Source organism: Limulus polyphemus, unplaced genomic scaffold, assembly GCF_000517525.1.
Source record: "Limulus polyphemus unplaced genomic scaffold, Limulus_polyphemus-2.1.2 Scaffold556, whole genome shotgun sequence".
Lineage (NCBI taxonomy): Eukaryota > Metazoa > Arthropoda > Merostomata > Xiphosura > Limulidae > Limulus > Limulus polyphemus.
In genome coordinates, this window is record NW_013666166.1 from 332,907 (window position 1) to 341,080 (window position 8,174).

The following is an 8,174-nucleotide window of genomic DNA, read 5'->3' on the forward strand; positions in this document are numbered from 1 at the left end:
TGACTATTTGCAAATAGTAACTATAGAGACGAGTAATAAAATAAAAGTCAAGTCGAGAACAACAACAAAATTTTATAAACAAAAACCTCTCGCCGAGCAGTGGCTATTATATCATTTCCCTGTCAATGTTCCCATCTTCATTAAAAGGCGTAAGATGACAAAAACAAAATCTTGAAGAATCTATCTATATACTACTAAAACTCTAAGATTGTTTGTTTGTTTGCTTATTTTCTCAGTCAAAAAATCATTCACACTACCGTTCGCGCTCTTTACGAAACTTCTTACTTCACTTTTTGGAAAAATAAAATGATATTTTCTTTTACTCGCGATCAACAATCAAATATCTTTTCTTGAACTATGAATAACACGAATGGATTGAAATATTTAATTAAGTTATCTCAAAATAAACCTTTATTTCGGTTCAATATTGAAATTAGCTTGAATTCTTCATAACCTCTGAATAGTGATTAACCCAACGGGTCACGGTGGTATAGTATGTAAATAAAAAAACTTCAACTTACTAAATATGTTGTGTTGTAGACCATGGGGCTTGTTACAAGGAGAAAAGAAAAGAAAGTAGGGCAAGCTGAAGCTTTTTTTTATTTTGCCCCCAAAATTTTCGTTCTTGATGTGTATTTGAACTCCAAGATAAAAACTAGGAAGTTAGTTAATATGAAATTAATTAGACATTAGAGTATTATCTGTGTTAACTTGGCATATTTAAACTTACGTACAGATTTCTATTCACTTTGTATGCATGAAGTAGAAACTAACAATATTTACATAAGCGATAACGTCTTACGTTTGTTATTTATATGGTAATTTTTTTTCACGATATGTATTTCTTTTACTTCAGATTGGAACCTAAGTCTCCTCACGCACCACATGAACGATTCTCTAACTGAGGTAAGCTCGTCGGGCACTTTGCTGACTACTTAAACTACTACATTTTATGAAATTGTAATAGCACTTTTTATCGAGTTGGTGATCATTAATATATATATCGAAAAATTTATAGAAAATTACATCAATGGCTCTTAATGATAATTTTTCGTTTTATGTTCCAACTGTTTCGCTTAATATGCTTTGTAAGTCGGATTGAAATACTTATATTTTAAATATACCATTATCTAAGTATCGCATTAAAGTACTGTGAATGTCTTCATGGAAATAAAGGGCACGTCAGTTTGTTTGTTTACATGTTGTTAAGCACAAAACTACACAATTGGCAATCTGTGCTGTACCTACCACGGGTATCTAAACTCGGTTTTTAGCGTTATAAACCCACAGAACTAATGCTGTGCCATTAGCAGGGGGGGGTGGCGAGCACGTGAGAACAACTACTAGTTTCACACGCTATTACCTATTGTTGTAATAAGCATGGCTTAAATATATCTTGCAGAAATGAATATGATGATGGAAGAAAGTAAAAAATTAACAAAGCTATATATATATATATATGTATATAAGTAATACGTCGGCTTATGTTCTCGGGCATCGTTTTGGAAATATGGCACATACAGAAGTTAATAAATACACATCTAAGCAAAGTTTTAATATACCATTTATTAACGGAAACAAATCAGTTTCATAAAAACTGAGTAAAGATTATATGTGTCTATCAAGCGTTTCGGTTATTTTAATCTGAATGACTGTGTGTTTGCAATTAAGCACAAAGCTACATAATGGGCTATCTGTGCTATTCCCACTCAGGGATCGAACTGCAAATTCGTGCGTTATAAGCTAACTGCTGAGACACCGGGAGGGAATAAATCTGAAGAAAGGCTGGTATGGAAAACGAAATTCGGTTTAGCAACATATTTTGAGTCTATATAACATAAGTGTAACATTCCGTTTTATTAATGTTATCCCGTAATGGCTTAGCATTATATGTCTGAAGGCTTATAACGCTAAAAACCCGGTTTTGATATCCGTGACTGGCACAGCACAGATAGCCCATTGTGTAGCTTTGCGCTTATCTACAAACAAACATAAATGTTTGGATAAGAAAAGTATTCGATTGTGTTTGTTTTCTAGAATATTATCTTCAGCATAATAACTACGCTAAGCTTACTTAACCTTTGTATTACATATAACACACAATGTTATAATTCACTGAACTGTTAGCAGCTTCTTAATCTTTAACTATTTCCTTCCAACAATACCTATCAGATTAAAGATTGTTTTACGATTTAAAAGTAGAATCATCTGAAACTCAAACCGGGTATGAAGAAGTTAATATCAGTTATAAACTTAAGTTTCTACAGTGCTTTTAATACTTGTTCAAATGAAATATGCAACATATGCTTATAAATACATGTAATCAATGGTATAAGTTAGAAGGACTTGTTGAATTCATATTTTAGGTCGTGTTGCTCTGAATATCGTTTCTCATAATAGCTCCTGGCCGAATATGACATAGTGGTTGGTGCACTCAGATTGAGATTCTAAGTTTGCAACCCTTGTCTGCAAAAATTCTCTAATCACTTTGGCGCCATGGGTGCGCTATAAGAGTGACAGTGAAATCCCACTATTCAATCCAGACAAGAGTAGCCCAAGAGTTGGCAGTGGATGCTGTTGACCAGCTGCCTTCTCGCTAGTCTGTGAGTCCCAAATGTACAGATAACCACTTAAACAAATAAAGAAACATAAGAACTTCAGATATTTTATATTCTTAGTTAACGTCAGAGATGTATGCAAAATAAGCATAAAAAAAAAGGTTTTGCAAAGTTTGAACTGATAGCGAAGATTAAGGTTCAAAGTGAAGATTTGTTATTAAATTTAGAGCAAAGCCACATTGAGCTATCTGCTATGTCCACCCCGGGGAATCGAACCTAGGATTTTAACGTCCTAAGTCCGCTGTCCCACCGGTGTACTCAAAGTGAAGATAGTTGGTAAATCACCATTTAAATGTTATATTGCAGAATCAAATAGTTATTTAGTTAGCCTTGAAGCAAAGGTATTATTCACTCTAGAAATAGTACATATCACGGGTAAGTAGTATAATTAAATAATTAAAAAATACAATTCTTTAGTATTTGTAATTGATATTCATTATTCATTCAGTGAAGAAGGTAAATAACAGCTCCCGGGAACTCAGAGTAACAACTTTAATTTAGATATTTTATTGGGCAGCAGATTTGATTTTCGTTTGGCAATATGTTTTTTATTAACCTAGGTATTCTTTTTATCATAAAGAAGACCATGACGATTGGTCTTTTTATTTGTTGATGTATAGCATGCTTTATATATTCAGTATTTTACTTTCTCATTTCTTTACGAGAGCATATAGTTCAATCGTTGGAGATATACATATATGTGGAAATCTGTAAGAATCATTCGGAAAAAAAACTTTCAAATACTCCAAGTCACATGGATAAACGTTCTCATGCATCTCAATTCTTGTTCCAATTTTAAACCCACCACTCCACCACTGCTGTGATATGGTGGCTTATTCTTTTGGGAGTTACCAAAGTCTTTAAAATAAATGTAATATTGGTAAAGTAAACTGCATAGATATACAAACAGTATGTAGTCAGGTTTTTCTCGACAATACCATCGGTATGATTTGTTCTTTTGTGAATCGAAATATAAGCAGACATCAAATCTCAAGTTATGGAGATTGCCTCCAGCTGCTACGTTCCCGCCATAAAACCGCTTTGTCTAGGCTTGCCAAATAATTCTCAGCTAGCGTCAAACGTACTAAGAAACTGAATGCAGCCAGAAAATCAATATTAAACTGCTTATCTTGGAGGTCTCAAACAACGTCTTAGAACTCACCCGTGGTTAAAATTTGACAAAAAAAAAGATAAAATAAAATTATCATCAGAAAATGAAAATTTTTGTAGTTTAAGATAACTCTTTGTTTTTAACATTGTTGTCACAAATAACATTTCTAAAAGATCAAAATCAAGCTAACAAATTAAATCAAAAGATTAAAGCCTTTTTTCTTTCAAATTAGAAAGCGTTAAATGAGGTTTCAAATCATGTATGTCTAGAAGTGTTTGTAGCTGTAAATGCATATAATATATTTATTTACTTAGCGGACACAAAATATGAAGTTAGATCAGCCAGACAAGAGCGTAAAGCTGGAAAGATAAACTGTTTGATATTACTAAACTTACTACAACTATTGTTATAATACAGAGCCGACATTTGAAATGAACAGAAACGTGCATTTATCTTCAATGATTTTCTAATCAATTTAGTGATAGGTTTTTTTTATGTATCTTTTTAGTTCTAGTTTTTTTTTCACAGAGAGTTATAATGCAATAAAAATAGTAATCTTAGTTCAATTAAAGTTTGCACTATGGGGTCGTGGGTCCGTTATAAAAAAGTGTCAGTTCTATCAGATAAGACTAGTCAAAGAGTTAGCGGTGAGTTTTATTAACTAGTTGCCTTTTCTCTAGTCTATTAGACAGTTCTTGTGTAGCTTTGCACAAAATTCTGAAATAAATAAACTATTGTAATTTAAGGAAAAAAAAAGTGCATTTGTATTTTAGAATTTTCTCGCAAATATAGCTCAATATAGCTGTTCCTAATCTTGAACTAATAGAGTATAAGGAAAGCTTCTAATTAACATCACCCACCGTCAACTCTTGCTCTACTCTTGTCTGAACAAATAGTGGGATTGGACCGCCATTTTTAAAGTGCATCTACGGACTTAAAGTGCAGACAGAAATGTTTCGGCAAAGGGACGTGAACCATAAATCTTCTGATTCTCAGTATTGGCACGCTAACATCGGCCCTGAAAACAAGAGCGCGTAAATCTTTGTTTGGCATTGTCTGTGTTGTTTATTTTTGCAGTAACACAAGATCTTTCTAACAAGTGTGTATCAGAAGATATTTTCAATTTTTGTTCCACGGGTTCTGTGATTAATCACACATTCGCCAAATAGTGTAGAAACGTTAATTTTTCATAGGAGAAACTATACTGTTAATCACTTATTCATGCTGTTCTGAAAGCCATAAAAGATTCCAGAAACGGTACCGGATGATACCTCAGGGTTTAATCAGTAGATTTCCCAAAGGGCACACGTAAATATCGATTTGTAATGCTGGCATTCGTTAGGGTACGTGTAGCCTACGCTACTGAATCATTTCCAGTGGACCATAACTAATAAATTAAACAGAAACACTTAAATAACCGAGGAATCCATTTATAAAGAGCGCTTACATATCAGTGTTGGTAAATAAAACAAATAATTAATTTTGGTTTCTTAATCATACAATAATAAAACATTTTGATTACAGTTTATGTTGAGGCTTTATACAAGATATAAATTAAATTTACAAACATTAAAAAAGGGTTACTCGCACCTTATAAGAGCGATTTACGTATGTTGATACATTTGATTCACGATTAAATCTCGGCCGCCACGGGTAGACACGAGAAACGACATTCGTGAAGCGAGGTTATTAAACGGTGTAGAGCCAATATATTCAAATTTCGAATGAGAGAACCTTCAATGTTCTCCATGTAAATGGAAAAAGTCGTACAGCCAGAGTTCAGTAAAATTACGGGTTTCGAAACCATACCCCGAGCTAATTCTGAACAATTTTCTATGGATAGGAAAGTGAACCCTCCGACTCACAAGCTTTTAGCCACACCTCAAAATAAACGAGCGTTATTATGAATTAACTGAGGCTACGCAATCTCTTTTGACAACACGCTTGTCACGTTTTCCAATGCAACTCAAACAGACTTTTGTGTCTTCGGTTCGCTTAAACATGAAATAGGAAACAGACATCTATGTACAGTGGAGAGTTTATTTGTTCTGTTTGTTTTAAGCGTAAAACTGCACATGGGCTGTCTGCGCTGTGCGTACCACAAGGATCAAAATCCGAATTTTAATGTTGAGTCAACGAATGGTATACTGGGGATTTTGTCAAGGTGTGTGATCTAAGACTGACCTCGTAGTTTTTCTCAAAAAATTATTACAATGAAAACTGTAGGGTCGGCCAATAGTGTGCAATCATGGCCATCAGACATTGCACGGTTAACAAATATTTCTAATATCAGCACTGGACTTTGATTATCGCTCTTGCCCGTTATATTGATTTCTGATATAAGAGGTTACCTTAGAAACGTCATAAAAAATACAAATTCCATGTCATTTCTTTCAAATTATCATGGAAGTGGAATATAAATTTTTGTTGCTGAAGAAACAATTAACTGTAAAACTTTAGTTTATGTGCTGCAAATTTTGCGTCCTTCTTTTTTTAAAATTAAAATTCGAATCGATATTTAGGTTTTTTGAATGCAATTTTTTTTTCATATTCCTGTCAATTTTAACTAAAAAATCAAAATAATTCGAAACATAGCAAAACGTATAGAAAGTAAGAACATTTAAAACAAGCACTAAACAAAGCATTTCATGTGAAAACCGATTTCATTATAAGCAAAATAAGAAAACAAAACTAGTTTGCATTCCTTTGAGTTTTTCAATATATTTTCCTTTTGACTTTTATTAACTAGTTGCCTTTTCTCTAGTCTATTACGTGTTTAAAAAATCCTGCCAATAATCACCGGGACTAGGTATCGGTTCTTTTTAGGATTCCAAGTGGAATATCGCTTCTTTTTTTGGAAGCAGATACCGAATGTGTATTTCTTGGCAATTTCATCTGAAAGTGAAAGAAGAGGAACAATTAACCTGTAGTAAATTGATACTTCACACACTGTAAGGCCAGGTCCTGGCAACGGTGGGTACCCATATTTTTTTTAGGAGAATTTCCCATCACTGTTTTACACTGTTTAATTCACTAAGTAACTGCAAGAATCCTGAATGGATTTTTTAAAAAGAAACACTTATGTGTTATTGTTTTTCATTCAGATGCTACAGACAATATAATTGTGAAAATATTCGATTTATTGATTGTTTTTTTTTAAACACAAAAGTTACAAGATTAACTTTTACTACTTCTCTGACTTTCTTTTAAAGCATATGCATTTGCTAATTTGGAATGACAAACGTGGTTTCTAATTCATCTTATATTCTAAAAACATTTGCTAATTTGGAATGACAAACGTAGTTTCTAATTCATCTTATATTCTAAAAACATTTCGAATTTTGCTCTGGCGGTATGAAATTTTCAAACTTTTGATAACTGTTTGAGCAAATGTTTTTCTATCCAAATATTATCGTATGTACCTTAATTTGCAATTCTATTCTTTTTATTCTTGCTTATGGAGCTAAATTGAGATCCAGAAGATATTTACTCTAAATAAAAAAATATAAATAAGTTTATGCTGTAAGATTTTCTTTTCACTTTTAAAAAGTTCTTAAAAACTGTCCTCTTTGTGAAAATGAGAGATAAAAAGAGTGAATAAATTAAAAGGCCTTCTTCGAGGTGCAATCTCTGGTAATGATTCACGATAAACGTGATTACTCTTCTTCATCAAGGTTTGTCTCAAGACGTTGATTCAGCATTTTCCCTCCGGAGACTTTCATACAGAAGATGAGACCGTACTGGATAAGTCAGCAGCGTTCTGTGGGTGTCATCCTTTAGTCGTTAGTATACTTGAAGAGTGTGAAAGCTCCATTCTTCTAACAATGATGTTTGCACTTTAATCATCTTCAAACCTTGCAGTCGCTTAAAGGAAAAATTCCAGAGATTTCCACAAAAAAAAATTACAGTAACGATCTTTGAAAGTAATAAGTATTAGAAGCGCAAAGAAGAGAAACCGACAAAATAGGCCATTTGTTATTTTTCTTATTAGTTTCGAGTAAAAAGAGTAAATAAGAAGTTTCAATGCAATGAATTTTGGTACATTTACACCAAAATTTAAAAAGATAGTAATATCCGAAACAAACTATGTGGTACTGAAAGTCACAATTTTATGCCCCCCAGTGGCACAGCGGTATGTCTGCGGACTTAGAACGCTAGAAACCGGGTTTCGATACCCGTGGTGGGCAGAGCACAGATAGCCCAGTGTGTAGCTTTGTGCTTAATTCCAAACAAACAAACACAATTTTATTTTAATTTGTGTTTCTTGTTATAAAATGTGCTTTATTTCCAGTTTTAAAGTATTAATGCTATCCCAGCAGGCCCGGCATGGCCAGGTGGTTAGGGCGCTCAACTCGCAATCTGGGGGTCGCGGGTTCGAATCCCCGTCCCACCAAACATGCTCGCCCTTTCAGCCATGGGGGCGTTATAATGTGACGGTCACTCCC

General features: G+C 33.6%; 1 protein-coding gene across 1 annotated transcript in view; it reads left to right on the forward strand.

Moving 5' to 3' along the window:
- Positions 1-8,174, forward strand: part of LOC106459086 (LARGE xylosyl- and glucuronyltransferase 1-like) — a 138,568-nt gene that overhangs the window by 8,462 nt on the left and 121,932 nt on the right. Inside the window, exon 2 of the mRNA XM_022385498.1 lies at positions 857-906. The gene's annotated coding sequence lies outside the window, so the exon portion shown is untranslated. The remainder of the gene's footprint in view (positions 1-856; positions 907-8,174) is intronic.